Source organism: Rhinopithecus roxellana, chromosome 17, assembly GCF_007565055.1.
Source record: "Rhinopithecus roxellana isolate Shanxi Qingling chromosome 17, ASM756505v1, whole genome shotgun sequence".
NCBI classification, from domain to species: domain Eukaryota; kingdom Metazoa; phylum Chordata; class Mammalia; order Primates; family Cercopithecidae; genus Rhinopithecus; species Rhinopithecus roxellana.
The window spans coordinates 81,629,699-81,646,267 of NC_044565.1; the positions used below are offsets into that span (position 1 = coordinate 81,629,699).

Here is a 16,569-nt window from a genome sequence, read left to right on the forward strand (position 1 = left end):
ATTATCATATAGCATGCAGAAGGCTTTAGCTGATTCACTTCAAAAAAAAAGAATATGAAGCAAATATTGCGCAAGTTAATACTTGACAAAGATGAGTAGGGAGGAAAAAAGAGCTTGTTATTATTTTCTATATGTTTATGCTTGAAATATTTCATTTAAAGGTGTATATGACTCCTAGACTGGAATTCTTGGCTTTTGTGATTTTGTGTGTGTATATGTACAGAATTTTCTTTTTTTTCCTCTTCCCATGTTGAAATTCCATCCATTCTTTGATAACTAGCTTGTCTCACCACCTTATTGAGAATTTCCATGATAACTTTCTCAGTTCACACTGTGTTCTCCTTTTTTTTTTTTTTAAGATTTATTTATTTCTTTATTTAGAGATAGGGTCTCGCTCTGTCACCCAGACTGGAGTGCAGTGGTACGATCACAGCTCACTGCATCCTCAAACTCCCGGGCTCAAGTGATCCTTCTGCCTCAGCTTCTCAAGTAGCCAGACTACGGGTGTGTACTACCATGCCTGGCTAATTAAAAATTTTATTTATTTATTTTTTTATAGAGGCAGAGTCTTGCTTTGTTGTCCAGGCTGGTCTTGAACTACTGAGCTCAAGTGATCCTCCTGCCTTGGCCTCCCAGAGTGCTGAGATTACAGGTATGAGCAACCATGCCCAGCCTTCTCCTTTTTTAAAACCCACTTCTAAGTGTATAAAGTTCTCTTGTATATATGTTTGTATCACTAGATTTTTTTTTTGATGTTGTAGGTTAAATATATATTGTCTTGCATTACTATTTGACTTGAATATACATAAATCTTGTTTCTCCAATTATATTGTAAAAATCTTAAGAGCAGGGACAATGTCTTCAACTTTGTTAATTCTTTCACAGTGCCCCGCAGAGCCTGACCAAATACTTATGAACGTAAAGTGGTATTTTTACCAATAATTATAACCCTTCCTACAAAACCTTTGCATAGAAAGTTTAAAATAATAATTTGAGCTACATTTGCTTTTATTTTCCCAGAGAGAGAATGCTAATGAGCTGTGAAATGACCAAAGATCTGGCAGCAGAAGAGAAGAGAAAAAATAACGGGTTTGTATATTACACATTCTGGATAATCAGATTAATTATCCAGTTTATTAACTGGATAATTGAATGATTAAGTGTGGAAGACGTCTTATGGGGAAAAGCAATTTTTAAAACTCATTTTATGACCATGGAATTGTTGTATTGATCATTTCCAGTTTTCAGATGATCCTAAGCCAAACTTACACATTATTTTGGAAAAATACAATTCTCCTATGATATGCCATATAACCACATACAAATATGCCTTGTGATTGTTCTGCCTTCACATCAATATTTATTGGACTAGATCTGGAAATGGTGGTCTAAGGAAACTAAGAAACAAAAATTATTCCACCTGTGGAACCAGGAAGGGGTTTTGAAGAAAAAAAATATCCTTGAGTTCAATTCACTCTTGGTACATCTTGTAAAAAGTGCTTGGGGCTTGAAGCAACCTCTTGAAATTAAGGTTTGCCTGAAACCTCAGAATGAAAGGTTAGTGTGCACTAGTCCAGATGAAAGCTAAAGAGCACAGGAAATAGTAAGAGGTCTGGACTACATTGTCTCTCCTTGAAATTGAAAGTTGGGATCTAAGAAGAAGACACAGTTAGGAATCAGTATGGTTGCTTTTAGCAAAAGGGGCAATTGCTATGGTCTAGGTCAAAATTACCACCATTTAGTCCCTGGAGATTTTCCTAATGGACCTTTGTAATGTTTTATTAAACCAAGTCACCATCTCCTGGTTCTTTGGGATAGGTGCTACAACACCCAACGTAGAGTTGCCTAAATTAAACTTTACCTATGTCTGTATTTATGAGTGCATTTTAAACTTTGCAGTATATTTCAGGGAGAATATATATCTGAAAATTATTACTCCCTGTAGCTCTATGTAATTAGCCTGGCAAAGAAAACAAAAGGCACAAAAATACCTTGCAATTTGGTAGGAGATTATATATTCCTTCATGTTCACCCCATTTGTAGATATTAATGTTGAAGCAAAATCCTAAAGCAACATGACCAGAGTATTATTGCGGCCATCATGAGCCTTATCATTGGTCTCTGCAATTTTTTTCTTTCCTCAAATAGAAGCAGGAAAAATAATGGTATATAGAGAATACATATTATTAGTATATTGGGTTCTCAAAGGTCCTAAGTCTAAGTGTTTGTTACCTAGAATTAATTTCCCATGGAAATAGCGTAGTTAATTATGGTTAGATGCCAAAGCTAGGCCATGAAACCTCATACAATATTAGTAGGTGTGGCAGGATAAATTGATTGAGAAACCATATTTTATTTTCTTGTCTACTGGCTCATCATGGAAAAATGGGAAGTATTTCTTTTTCCCTTCTTCTCTCTAGAGGGCAGGTTAAGCTGTAGTGATTTTCTGATGCCTAAGCCCGTGAAGGCAGATGATTCAATGATTTGGGATGGGAAGGACTCCAAGAAAAGGGAAATGGCCTGATGTCAGGAGAATGTAGGTCTCCTGAAGCTGTCTGGAGAGAACCAGACAGGAGTCAGTATCTATAAATGGTGAGGAGCTATGTCTGCTCCCAAATATAACAAAATGGTACAGATGTCCAATGGAGATGTCAGCAAGGATATCTTGTCTCAGAAGTAATAAAAATACTAAATTACACAAGAATATAATAAGCCAAGGGTGAATGTTGTAAACTCTAGGTCACCATTAAGAGAATAATAGAAATACTTATAACTAACATAATATGGAAATAGCAAAAGGGAGAAAGGATAGTTAATTAAAAATAATGAAGCTAAATGATGGTAAGAAAAAAGATAAAAAGGAGCAAGTAGCAAATGGGGCAAATAGAAAAAAATAATAAAATGGTACCTATGAACCCAAATATCTCATTAAGTACCTGGACTATTAAAATTGAATATAAATTAATTATAAATTTAAAATATTAAATAAAAATGGCATAATATTCCACTAAAAGATAAAGATTGTCATACTGGCTAAAATAATTACATATGCTTTTTTACTAAAGATACAATAGTAAAAAAATAGAAAAAAACATGTTATGCAAAAACTATCACCCCAAAAGCTCTCCTAGCTATACAATAACATACAAAGTAGACTTTAAGGAAAGAAGCATTATTAGAAATAAAGTGGGATATTTTACAATAAATCTAAATATCAATCCATCAGGAAGATACAATAAGTCTAATTCTGTGCGCAACTAGCAATATACTTCAAAATATATTAATTTAAAAATTCCCAAAACTGCAAGGAGAAATAGATCTACAATAACAGTAAGATCTTTTCAGTAACCAATAAAAAAGTAGACACAAATTAATAAGAAAACACAAAATTTAAACAACATGATTAACAGGATTTACAAAATTGATATATATTGAATATTTCACCAAACAACTACAGAATTCACTTTCATTTCATATGAACGTGGAACATTTACTAAAAGTGGCAATAACTTTGACCATAAAGCAAGCCTCAATGTATTTCAAAGGATTGACATAATACAGAGTACATTCTTTGAGCAGAGGGGAATTAACCTAATGATATTTTAAAAACTAGAAAGTTTTCAAATATGTGAAAATTTAGCAGTGTACTTCTAAATATTCCATAGGTCAAAGAAGAAATCACAATGGAAATTAGAAAATACTTTAAATCATAATGAGACAGGGTTTCTCCATGTTGGCCAGGCTGGTCACGAACTCCTGACCTCAAGGGATCCACCCACCTCAGCCTCCCAAAGTGCTGGGATTACAGGCATAAGCACCCGTGCCAGGCCCTGCTTTCTAACTTTAAATAAATGTACCCTTTTGTGTATGGTTTCTTTCACTCAGTATTATGTTTATATGCTCCTTTCACGTCATATGTAGCAGTAGTTCATTCATTCTCATTGCTGTGCAGTATTGAATTGCACAGATTTACCACCATTTATTTATCCTTCCTACTGGTTCCCAAATTCTGACTACAAACAGAACTAGAATTACCCAGTCATAGGTTATGCACATATTCAGCTTTCCTAGACATTGCCAAAAAATTTTCCAAAGTGGTAATATGAATTTACATCCCTGTGAGCAGCATAGGAGAGTTCCAGTTGTGCCAATGTCCTCAGCAATATTTGGTATTTTCCATCTTTTTGATTTTAGACATAATGATAGGTGTAGAATGGTATCTCATTCTACTTTTAATTTATGCCTTTTCATATGTTTATTGGTCATTTGGATGTTCTCTTTTATGAAGTACCTGTTCAAGTCTTTGACCCACTTTTTTTTTTTTTTTTTTTGGTTAGCTTTATTGGGATATAATTTTCATACAATGAAATTCACCAATTTAAAGAATATAATTGCATCATTTTCTCAAGCCATATAGGAGTAGCTTACAGAATCAAAGGCCTTGCTGAATGACCAAGAGGAACAGGAACTGGGAAGGTGACAGAAATCTCAGAAACAAAAGTTCTTTAACCAACTCTCTAGGATTCTGCCTCCTTGTGATTAGCTTTAAATACCTTTTGTCAGCCGAGTGTGGTGGCTCATGTCTATAATCCCAGCACTTTGGGAGGCCGAGGCGAGCGGGTCACTCGAAGTCAGGAGCCGGGCCAACATGGTGAAAACCCATCTCTACTAAATATACAAAAATTAGTTGGGCGTGGTGGTGTGTGCCTGTAGTCCTAGCTACTCGGGAGGCCGAGATATGAGAATTGTTTGAAACTGGGAGGCAGAGGTTGCAGTGAGCCGAGATCGTGCTACTGCACTCCAGCCTGGGTGACATAGCAAGACCCTGTGTCAAAATAAATAAATAAATAAATAAATAAATAAATAAATAAATAGATAAATAAACAAACAAACAAACAAACCTCTGTCCTCATGTACCTCCACTCAAGATTCAAATTAATGAAAGAGAAAATCTGATTGTTCCAGTCTGAGTCACATATCCACCTTGTCCCTTGGTTGGTAACCATATCAGAACCACCTGGAGTTGAGGAAAGGCACTTCCCTCAAACAGAGGGGTAGTGTTCTGACTAGAAGAACAGGGAGCAGAAGGGTGCCAGGTGGACCAAAACAACAGTTCCATGAGTTCGAGACCAGCCTGGCCAACATGGTGAAACCCCATCTCTACTAAAAATACAAAAATTAGCTGGGTGTTGTGGCGGGCACCTGTAATCCCATCTACTCAGGAGATCAAGGCAGGAGAATTGCTTGAACACGAGAGGTGGAGGTTGCGGTGAGCCGAGATTACGCTATTGCACTCTAGCCTGGGCAACAAGAGTGAGACTCCGTCTCAAAAAAAAAAAAAAAAAAAAAAAAAAAAAAAGCTGGACAGTTGATCACCTTACTCAAAATGTAACAACGTAAAACAGTAAACATTTGTTATCTCAGTATCTCTAGATTAGAAATCTAGAAGGAGCTTAATTGGATGTTTCTGGCTCAAGGTCTCTCATGAAGTTGCAGTCAACACATTAGCTGGTGCTGCAGCCATCTGAAGCTTAATGGGCTGGGGACCTGCTTCCAAGTTCACCCATGTGATGCTGACAAGAGACCACAATGTCTTGCCATGTGGGTCTCTCATTGTGTGCCCTCATAACGTGGCAACTGGCTTTCCCCATAAGCAAGTGATAGAGACAGAGAAAGGAGGAGAGAGAATTTGCCTGATCTAATAATATCTCATAAATGGAAAGAGACAGAGACTAAGGACTCAGATAGATGTTCTAGTGTCTTAAAATTTTTAAAATTTATTTTATTTATTTTTTTTGGAGAAGGGTCTTGCTGGAGGGCAGCAGGCTGGAGGGCAGAGATGAGAAAAGGGGTCCCAGAACCTCCTGGGCTCAAGCGATCCTCCCACCTCAGCCTCCTAAGTAGCTGAGCTGGAACTAGAGATATGTGTGCCAATGCTTCTGGGTTTTGTTTTTTTGTTTTTTTGTTTTTTTGTGTTTTTTTTTTGGTAGAGACAAAGGTCTCACTATGTTGCTCAGAACTCCTGGGCTCAAGCAATCCTCCTGCCTCAGCCCCCTAAAATGTTGGGATTACAGGCATGACCCACCATCCACCATGCCCTGCTCATGTCTTTTAAAACCTAATCTTGCCACCATTTCAGTCCTATTTTACTGGTCACACACTTCACCTCTGGCACAATTTGAAAGGGAACTACACAAGGGTCTTCATGCCAATGTGTGAATGTAAGGAAACCGGATCATTGAGCATTCCTGGAACCTCACTCCTACAAACTGTAATGCTAACTTTTTTTTTTTTTTTTTTTTTTGAGACGGAGTCTCGCTCTGTTGCCCAGGCTGGAGTGCAGTGGCGTGATCTTGGCTCACTGCAACGTCCACTTCCCGGGTTCAGGTGATTCTCCTGCCTCAGCCTCCTGAGTAACTAGGATTACGGGCATGTGCCACCACACCCGGCTAATTTTTGTATATTTGGTAGAGATGGGGTTTCACCATGTTGGCCAGGCTGGTCTCAAACTCCTGACCTCAGGTGACCTGCCTGCCTTGGCCTCCCAAAGTGCTAGGATTACAGGCATGAGCCACAGTGCCCAGTCCCCATTTTACTGATTTTTAAATTAAAACATCCTCATTACAGAATGCATGGACAATTCAACAGTATAATAAAGACGCATGTTATGATGAACACCTTTGAACATAAATTTTACTCCTATCTCTGATTAGATAGATTTCTAGATGTGCAGTTGTTAGGTCACATGGCTTACACATCTTGAGACTTGTTCCATATTGCCGAAATGCTTTTCTGATACTTGCAGTGTATCAGATGCCCATTTTGCCATACCCTTGCTAGTCTTTAGTAACTCTGCCAATTTCTAGGTGAAAAACTGTACCTCCTTGTTTCAGAGTGCTTTTTAATAGTAAAGTGGAACATTTTCTCATAGGTTTAGTGGCCACCACTAATAAATAAGCATTTAACAGATCATAAATCCTTTCCATATATATATGTATATGTGTATTTATTTAATATTGAGTGCCTATTGTAAGAACAGGAAGTATCCCTGCTCCCAAAATACTCACAGTCAAGTGAGTGAGACCGACCAAAAAAAAAAAGTTCAATATATTCTAATCTGAGGAAACATTTAAAAAGCAAAGAAACAGTTTGGTTGCTAAGTGAGACTTCAAGTACTTTTCCTGCACTGGAATATCAAGTAGAGAGGTGGGGAATGATGGAGTGTTAAGACAATAAGACTAGATAAGTGAGATCAGATCTCACTGGCCTGTCCAGCTCTGTTAAGAAACTTAGGTCTAATTCCCAAAGGCAATGGGAAAGCAAGGACGAGTTTTAAACAACCACAAGTTAGATGATAAGATTTGTGCTTTTGAAATCTCCTTCTGGTGAACTGTGGAGGAAAAACTGAAAAGTGGTAATAACGGAAACACGACAGCCAGACAGGAAACTGAAGCTGTAGTTCAGGAAAGAGACAAGGATGGCCTGACCCAGTGAAACAGCGAGAAGGATGTTGAGAAATGTTTTAGGTTTAAATGGCAGCCCTCATCCCAGTCTAAGCCTCTGGAAAAATAAAGCAATAAAACAAATGATTGGAAGACAAACTCTAAAACATTTATTGCTGAAAAAAAAGCTAAGGTATAGGTCTTAGCTTAGTGTAGGAGCCAAATTAGATGCTAAATAAACCCTTTGATTAGAGTAGGTGCCTCTGATGTGAATGTTGTGGTGTGCCACCTAGATCTATTTTCAGAAATAAACAATTTATTCCCCCTGCTGGGAGTGCTGCTTGGAGACACCATCAACTAGTAGTCCTCCTTAGGGATGGCCTTGGCTAAAGACAGCCACTAGCCCAAAGTCATGCTCCCTGCCTGAGGTGGTCCATGTGTAATGACTGATCCGAGCAGAAAATATAAAGTCTTGATCCCAATTTGAGACAATTTCAAAAGGCCATCCCAGCTTTGGTGCTCCACAAAGTCCAGCTGAGGCCTGCATTGAGACTGAATCTCAGCTCAACTTCTCCCTTTGCTCAATCTTGCTCCCTTCCCTTCTTTTCCTGTTTCTACCCCTTCCGTTCTACCCTTCTCTTCTCATTCTTTCCCCTTCCTTTTCCTTCCCTTTCCTTAGGATCAACAAGGAAACACCTGTCACCTTGGGAACAAGCATCGATCCCAAGAGCATTCCCCAATAAAACCTCCTACATACTAATTTCCATTTCAGCATCTACCTCCCAGGGAATCCAACCTGTGACGCCCCTTGAGAAAAACTACACTTGGAGGATTAGAATGTGTGCCCCTGTCCCAGCAGCCACGAAGAGGAAGGGTGGCAGAAACTAGCATGCCCTGTTTGTCCTTTCCAGATTTACAAATCACAGGTCATTCCACCTTCCCTGAGATAGAATGGTTAAGTATGTGGAGATATGCCAGGATTTACACTGCCGGTGTTCCTTCAATAAAGTGGGAAACATTGAGATAACATCCAGTGATATTAAGGAGCTAGATTCACTAGGAATTAATATATTGGATACAGTTGAGGAAAAATAGGGCCAGTCAAGAATTACTGATGGGTCTTAGGTAACTGAGTAGGTGGTAGTGTCATTTACTGAGATAAAAGAAAAAAAACAAGCCTGGAGGGATCTATGAGTTTCATTTGCAATGCCTTTGGGATATCTAAGAAACTTGTTCACTAGGCAATTAAAGATACACATCAAGAGTTCAGGGACATGACCTAGAGAACTGATATGAATGTGTGTACATACCTATCAGCATACACCCAGTCATGACTAGTATCCCGCAAGGCTGACAGATAAAATTTAGGGAACAGAAGTCAGTTTAAAAAAAAAAAAAAACCAACAAACTAATTAGTATTTTCAGAGATTTGAGGGGTATTACCTACCTAAAACAAGACAAAAAGACAAAAGATGCTATGAAAAGAATTATCAGAAATAACAAGGAAATCTTGGGAATGAGAATACGATTGGCAAAATTAAAATTTCACTGGAAGGATTAGAAAATAGAGTTGAGGCTGGGCACAGTGGCTCACGCCTGTAAAATCCCAGCACTTTGGGAGGACGAGGTGGGTGGATCACCTGAGGTCAGGAGTTCGTGACCAGCCTGACCAATATGGTGAAACCATGTCTCTACTAAAAATAGAAAACTTAGCCAGGCATGGTGGCTTGTGCCTATATTCCCAGCTACTCAGGAGGCTGAGACAGGAGAATTGCTTGAACTTGGGAGGCAGAGGTTGCAGTGAGCCAGGATCACGCCACTGCACTCCAGCCTGGGCGACAGAGCAAGATTCCATCTCAAAAAAAAAAAAAGAAAAAAAAATAGAGTTGAGAAAATATTCCAGAAAGACGAATATGAATAAAAAGGAGATAGTCGTGGGGATGAAAAAAATCCAGTGGTCAATGAATAGTATTTTTAATATAGATCCTTTCCTGGTTCCTTTTTTGTTCATTAATTCTTGGATGAGTTTCTGAACCAGTTTTTAGTAGGAAATCTGTAGGATGAGAGGCCAGGGGTTTTGTGTTAGGCTGAAGGAAAGGACCCAGCAGAGGAAAGAAATGAATGGCGAGGTAAAGAAGGGAATAACACATGGAGGACCTTTCCTGAGAATACTAAAGGAGGGTGTATCCAAAGCTTGGGTGCAGGCGCTCACCTTAAATGGGAGGGCACCCTTTCTTTGTGCAGGATGGAAAAAAATACGTGCAGATGCAGAGAACCTTCTAGGTAGCATGACTGGAAATGGAGTTTTCCAATGGCTTCTATTTTGTCTGTGAAGTATGGGACACTTCTATAGTGGGTGAATGTCAGTGTGGTGGTTGGGGTGGTATATGAGCATGGAACTTCAGGGAGTATGAAGATTTTTTAAAATAGCCTAAATGAAGGGTGAAAGGTGGGGGAGAAAAGCTGCTTAGGGAAATAAGAAATGATTGCCAGACTACTCTGAGGGCCCAGGTGAGCTGGAGGCACAAAGCAGTGAATGGTTGAGAGTAGATTTTGATAATCAGAGCCAAAGTGAGGACTCAGAGGAGACAAGCTAGTTTCAGAAAGAAAAGGCATCTAGGCTCTTCTCAAAAGAGGCTTGTATAAGTGAAAAATAGAAAAACGTCCTTCTATGAGTCATCATTCTCATTTCCATCAGCTCCCTGGGCCTGCTTATTTTCTTTTGATGTTTACAAAGGGACATGTGATTACATAAGGGAAGGGTAAAGAGTATAATAAACCAGGGTTGTAAGAGAAGGAACAACAGAAGGAAGAGACTTGAAACCCAGCTGGGAGCAGACAGGGGAAAGGGCTTCCTTGAATTGTCTTCTTGGTTTTGTGAGAGGTGTGTGAACCAGAGCAACTCCATCTTGTATAGGAGCTGGGTAAAATGAGGCTGAGACCTACTGGGCTGCATTCCCAGACAGTTAAGGCATTCTAAGTCACAGAATAAGATAGAAGGTCGGGCCGGGCGCGGGGGCTCAAGCCTGTAATCCCAGCACTTTGGGAGGCCGAGGCGGGCGGATCACGAGGTCAGGAGATCGAGACCCTCCTGGCTAACACGGTGAAACCCCATCTCTACTAAAAATACAAAAAACTAGCCGGGCGCGGTGGCGGGCGCCTGTAGTCCCAGCTACTCGGAGGCTGAGGCGGGAGAATGGAGGGAACCCGGGAGGAGGAGCTTGCAGTGAGCCAAGATCGCGCCACTGCACTCCAGCCTGGGCGACACAGCGAGACTCCGTCTCAAAAAAAAAAAAAAAAAAGATAGAATGTTGGCACAAGATACAGGTCATAAAGACCTTTCTGATAGAACAGTTGCAGTAAAGAAGCCGGCTAAACCTCACAAAAACCAAAATGGCATCAAGAGTAACCTCTGGTTGTCCTTACTACTACACTCCCACTAGCGTCGTGACAGTTTACAAATGCCATGGCAATGTCAAGAAGTTACCCTATATGATCTAAAAAGGGGAGGCATGAATAAATCATCCCTTGTTTAGCATAATCCGCCCCTTGTTTAGCATATCATAAAAATGGGCAACCAGCAGCCCTCGGGGCTGCTCTGTCCATGGAGTGGCCATTCTTTTATTCCTCTACTTTCTTAATAAACTTGCTTTTCCTCTGCACTTTGGACTTGCCCTGAATTCTTTCTTGCACAAAATCCAAGAACCCTCTCTTGGGGTCTGGATCAGGACCACTTTCCTGTAACAGTTTGGTCCCAGGCACAGAAACTCTGAGGGAATCAGACACTTGGTTGTCTTTATTGCTCCCTCTTCAGCATATAGAACAGAGTGTGGCACACCTAGGTGCAAAATAAATATTTGGTGCATGAAAGAAGTCCACAGTGCAGTCACTGGCTTTTTTAGATGGTTAGCTCACTAGAATCTCATTTTTTTTTCTCCTCCTCCTTTACAAAAAGTTTTCAGACAGACTTTGGACCTGCTGGGACATTTTCAAAAGACAAATAGTCCTGCTGCTGCTTCAGAGGACCTGCCGCCCACCTCCCAATCAGAACTGTGTCTCTCTGTTCTTGTTGGAAAGGGGGACACAGCTTGCTTTGCAAGAAACTTGCATAGGAAATGGTGCAATCTGGGCTGTTTTTCATCTTCTTTCAACCTAATTTCCTAAGTTAAAATAAAGAGAAATTTAAGGAATCTTAGGAATATGAAGCTTCTCTGGAATGATCTTTATTGAGCTGTGTTTGGAATCAGCTGAAATCCTGAAGGGCTGTCAAGCCAGCCAAGAATAAAAGAAAATAAAAAATAACTTAAACAATCCTAGCCAAAATCTGAAAATGATATCTAGAGCAGCTGCTATTTTTTTTCTTTCCCAGAATGGTTTGCCTTTCCCCCAGTTTGTAATTGTTATAGGATTGTTTTAGATTATTTTGGAGTAGAAAAGAAGAAAGAAAGAAGGAATCGAGTGTTTTGGAAGTAGTATGATGCGGTTAATTTAAGCTTGGTAATTTATACAGCTGTTGTACACATGTGAGCTCCGTCTCATTAGGATGCTGCTGACTGGTACAGGAAGTTTTTATTCATAGCATTCTCCTTAGGAGTTTGTTTATGGCATTTGAGTCCTCTCCTGCCTTCCCTCCCCACCCCCACCCCAAATCAATCTATATTTGTAATTTATGGATGATCTCTCCAGGGCTTCATCTGTGGGGTAAAAGGCTATTTTATCTGCCCTATATTTACTGAAAAAGGGTGCAAGAAAAACAGTATCTAGTTGGCCAGATGGGTAGGGAACACTTTGCTGCACTAAAAATTTTCCAGCAATGGTATCCCCAGCTTGCCCTTTTGCTCGAATAGTGCACAAAGTCAGCAAGCATTTCCCCTGAAGTCTCCACCTCCACACGGCCAAGACTGGCTTGGCTGGTTACCAGAGGCGCTGAGAAGATTGAGGAGGCAGCTTATAGAATACTTTGCTTGAATCCTCGTTTGCATCCCATTGTGAGGTAACTGCCCCACAACTGAGCTAGATAAGAGAAAGGAACTGAAACTGATTTGCCCATGGTCAGTCTGGGTGGATGTTGAGCCTAGAATAAAGCACAGAATATCAGTACCTGGGGCTGGCCCAGGGCATGCTCAGATGAATCACTGGCTTCACCAGGAATGCAGCCAGTCTGGAATGTAGTGCAGGGGCCCAAATGCCTGACACTGAGCAGTAACTTAGAAAGGGGAAGGTCTTTTCCTAAGCATAGTGAAGCTTCAAGGGATCTTTAAGAAAATCACATAAGAAAGATGAATAAAAACTTTTTCTTCATCCTCCTCCTTCAACCCCTATTTCAGGTTCTTCCTTACAGAAAACACTGATTTCAAGTTGGAGTGTGTCTTCTCATCTTTTTGATATTTATATATCTGTATTGATCTATCTGTATACATACATCTGCATCTATGTACATGTGTATATGTATCTATCTATCTATATCTATACACAGAGAGAGAGCCAGTGAGGGAATTTTGCTTTGTTTTGTTTTGACTGAAATGGTATCACACAGTGTGGATTGTTCTTCAACTTTGCTTTTTTTTTTTTTTTTTTTTTTTTTTTTTTTTTTTTTTTTTTTTTTTAATTTAGCCATATCTCTCAGAGGTTTTTCTGTCAGTACATTTTAGTTTTTTTCAACTGCTGCATGCTCTTACATAGGTCAGATGCATCACTAAGTGTCAGTCTTTTGATGATCATTTAGGTTGCTATGCTATGAGTTTTTACCACTATAAATAGTGCTATAGTGAAACAACCTTGTACCTGCTTCCTTTTTGCACATGTGCAAATATCTCTCTACAGTGGATATCAAGGTGTGAGATTACTGAGTCAAACGATAGGCGCATCCAAACTGTGAAGGACTACTGCCCAATGTGTTCTCCAAAAAGGTTGGCCAGTTTATATTCCCAGGAATATGGTAAGAGAATGTCTGTTTTTCCAGATGCTTGCCAATACATCAGTCTTTCTTACTTATTGTCAATCCAATGTATGAAAAATAGTGTCCCCTTCTTTTTATTTGTTTTTCCCCCCAAAACCAGTAAGACTGAGCATCTTTTCAGATGCTCATTTGCCATTCATGTTTCTTCTTTGGTGAATTGCTTATTTATGTTCTTTACCCATTTTTCTTTTCTTTTTTTTTTTTTTTTTTTTTGAGACAGTCTCGCTGTGTCACCCAGGCTGGAGTGCAGTGGCGCAATTTCAGCTCACTGCAAGCTCTGCCTCCCGGATTCACGCCATTCTCCTGCCTCAGCCTCCTGAGTGGCTGGGACTACAGGTGCCCACCACTACACCCGGCTAATTTTTTTTGTATTTTTAGTAGAGACCGGGTTTCACCGTGTTAGCCAGGATGGTCTCGATCTCCTGACCTCGTGATCCGCCCGCCTCAGCCTCCCAAAGTGCTGGGATTACAGGCTTGAGCCACCGCGCCCGGCCCTTTGCCCGTTTTTCAATTTTGTTTGTCTTTTTTCTGGGGACATAAAAAGGCAAGTCCTTTGCTACATTCATTACAATGCTTTCACTCAGTCTCCCCTTGGGATTTGAATCTCATTTTGTTGAACAGATGTAAAGTTTTGATATAGTAAAATTTATTAATCCTTTTCTTTATGACTGGCATTTTTTGTATTGTATCAGGAGGCCTTTTCTACCCTCAGGTCATAAACATAGTCTCACTGCAATTCTGGAAAATAGAAAATTTTTAAACAAAGCATTTTTATAGTGGTCTAAGCCCCCGACATCTTTTTGTCTGAATTATTGCAATAGCCTCCTAAGTAGTCTCCCTGCTTCCTTCATCACTTCCTTATAGTCTGTTCTTAACACAACAGCCAGGGTGATTCTTACAAAACAGTCAAATCATGCCATTTCTCTGAATCAAATCCTCCGATAGCTTTTCATGTCACTTCAAGTAAAAGCCAAAGTTATGACAATGGTACCACGTGCATCCTCTGCATGCCATGACCTTTTTACCTCATTACCTACTACTCTTTTCCAGTTCTTGACACATACTAGGTTCTCAATAAATAATGGTAGAATTCATAAATAAATTTTATCCCCATTCATTTTGGGGAAAAAGTACTGAAAATGTTGGCATTGATATGGGGAAGCTCCCATACACTGCTGGTAGGAGTGTAAATTTGTACAAACCTTTACAATTTGTAAATACTTGAGGATGAGCAGATCCTTCCCCCAGGCAATGCTCCTCCTAAGTATACACTCTAGAGAGGTAATTTTACCTGTGCACAAAGAGACTGTGGGAAAATACTTTTTACAGCCTTGCTTTTAATGGTAGATGGGGGGAAGGAAACAAAATGAATGAATGAAGAAATGGTCAGAGGACAATTTATCCTAATAAAATATATACAAAATTTACTAAGTCATGAATGAATGTTTACTTTTGTAGAATGTCTTTTTAAAAAAATTCCATTGAGGGTTTTTTTGTGTGTGGTTTTCTATATGTAGTCAATATTGTGAACAAAGTTATAGATATTTTCTGATGTCAAAACATTCTTATATTCTTGGGGTAAATTCTATTTGGTTATGATGTATTTTCATTTTTCAAAATACATTCTTGAATATAAGTGACTAGTATTTTATTTAGAATTTATCTTTTTCTAAAGTTTCTAATTAGAGATATAGGGTCTTTCATTTTTTCTTTCTTTTCTTTTCTGTTTCTTTTTTTAATTTTTTTTAAGTGAAAGCAGTTTGTTAAGAAAGTAAGGAATAAAAGGATGACTGTGTCTCAAAAAAAGTTGTATTTATAAATTTTACTTGAATTGTTTATGTTACCTTTTCTCTTCTAATATTTTTGTGCCTTCTCTTTTCTTTTTGATCAGCCTTAATAGAAGTGTGTCAATTTTATTAGTTTTTCAAAGTACAGTGGTACCTTGGTATTTGTAGCGGATTAGTTCCAGGACACTCTTGCATACCAAAATCCAAGGATGCTCAAGTCCTTGTTGTAAAATGCCATCCTATTTGCATATAGCCTACACAATTCTCCTGTATGCTTCAAATTATCTCTAGGTTACATAAAATATCTAATATGATATAAATGCTATGTAAATAGTTGTTATGCTGTATTGTTTTTATTTGCATATTTATTCTTGTATTGTTATTTTTTATTTTTCAGAGTATTTTCTGTCCACAATTGGTTGAATCTGTGGATGTGGAAACTGCAGATACAGATGAAGAGCCGACTATACTAGCTTTTTGTTTCCTTTTTCACTTCTGGTGTGTGTGTATGTGTGTGTGGGTGTGTGTGGGTGTGTGGGTGGGTGGGTGTGTGTGTGGGTGTGTGTGTGTTTTATTAATCTCTTTGCCTACATAATAGTTTCTTCCTCTTTATTTGGATTTTCATTAACATTCTTTTCAGCTTCTTCAGTTGGATACTTGTTGCCAATATACTTTTTTCATTATAAGAATTAAATAAATGGGCCAGGCGTGGTGGCTTATGCCTGTAATCCCATCACTTTGGGAGGCCGAGGTGAGTGGATCACAAGGTTAGGTATTCGAGACCAACTTGGCCAAAGCTGGTGAAACTCCATCTCTACTAAAAATACAAAAATTAGCTGGGCATGGTGGTGAACATCTATAATCCTAGATACTCAGGAAGCTGAGGCAGGAGAATCACTTGAGCCCGGTAAGTGGAGGTTGCGGTGAGCCAAGATTGCGCCATTGCACCCCAGCCTGGGCAACAGAGTGAGACTCCATCTCAAAAAAAAAAAAAAAGAATAAATGAATGTATTAATCACCAAACTGCCCTTCACCAGAAACTCTTAGCAGTAGTATGTTGAGGTCTCCCTGTCTACCGTATATGTCTCTTAACTCTGTGTATGCATATATTTTGTCATGGGTCTGTTTAGCAATATTGTACTATTTCCCAATTTTCTAAGTATGTTCATTTCAGAGTTTATCCCATTCATTGTTCTTTCTTTCTTTTAAAAATTTCTATGACTGAGCCGGACATGGTGGCTCAAGCCTGTAATCCTAGCACTTTGGGAGGCTGAGGCGGGTGGATCGCCTGAGGACAGCAGTTCCAGACCAGTCTGGCCAACACAGTGAAACCCTGTCTCTACTGAAAATACAAAAAATTAGCTGGACATGGTGGCAGGTG

General features: G+C 39.2%; 1 long non-coding RNA gene across 1 annotated transcript; it reads left to right on the forward strand.

Moving 5' to 3' along the window:
- Positions 1-609: 609 nt before the first annotated feature.
- Positions 610-15,703, forward strand: LOC104663028. The gene is made up of 3 exons (XR_004054503.1): positions 610-652; positions 1,021-1,089; positions 15,586-15,703. It is a non-coding gene; the product is annotated as an uncharacterized LOC104663028 (long non-coding RNA).
- Positions 15,704-16,569: the final 866 nt, after the last annotated feature.